Source organism: Prunus avium, chromosome 1, assembly GCF_965620075.1.
Source record: "Prunus avium chromosome 1, drPruAviu1.hap1.1, whole genome shotgun sequence".
NCBI classification, from domain to species: domain Eukaryota; kingdom Viridiplantae; phylum Streptophyta; class Magnoliopsida; order Rosales; family Rosaceae; genus Prunus; species Prunus avium.
Window position 1 is genome coordinate 25,445,825 of NC_142284.1, and position 556 is coordinate 25,446,380.

The 556-nt window shown below is 38.7% G+C and overlaps 1 non-coding gene across 1 annotated transcript; it reads left to right on the forward strand.

Annotated features, from left to right (window-relative positions):
• Window positions 1-231: 231 nt before the first annotated feature.
• Window positions 232-338, forward strand: LOC148297654 (small nucleolar RNA R71). Its single transcript, XR_015833198.1, has one exon. It is a non-coding gene; the product is annotated as a small nucleolar RNA R71 (small nucleolar RNA).
• Window positions 339-556: the final 218 nt, after the last annotated feature.

The window sequence follows — 556 nt, forward strand, 5'->3', positions numbered from 1 at the left end:
AGCTTTTGTTCCAGTTTTGAAATCTGCACACTAGAAGCATCATTAGAACCACTAATAACACGTTTACCTCTTGTATCCGTATGTTGGGTCTCCATTGCTATCTCCTCAAAGAGTTCGTATGTTTCTTCTGGAGTTTTGGTTTTAAAAGAACCACCTGCAAAATTGGTGACTATATTATGACTAGAAGGGGTTAGTCCTTTATAAAACATACGCATTTGAAGCTTCAATGGAATCCCATGATGAGGACATTGGTTGAGCAGCCCATTGAATCTCTCCCATGCTTCACAAAACGATTCATCATCTTGCTGTGCAAATAACAAGATCTTATCCCTAAGCATGTCGGTCTTTTGCGTGGAGAAGTATTTCTCCAAGAACTTCTTTTGAATGGCAGCCCATGTAGTGAGTGAACCAGGCTTCAAAGAATTCAACCAATATTTCGCCTTATCCTTCAAAGTGTATGGAAACACTCTCATTCGAAGTTGATCTTCTGTCACACCTGTCAAGGGAAAAGAACTCACAACATTAAAAATATCCTTTATATGAGTTAATGGATCTT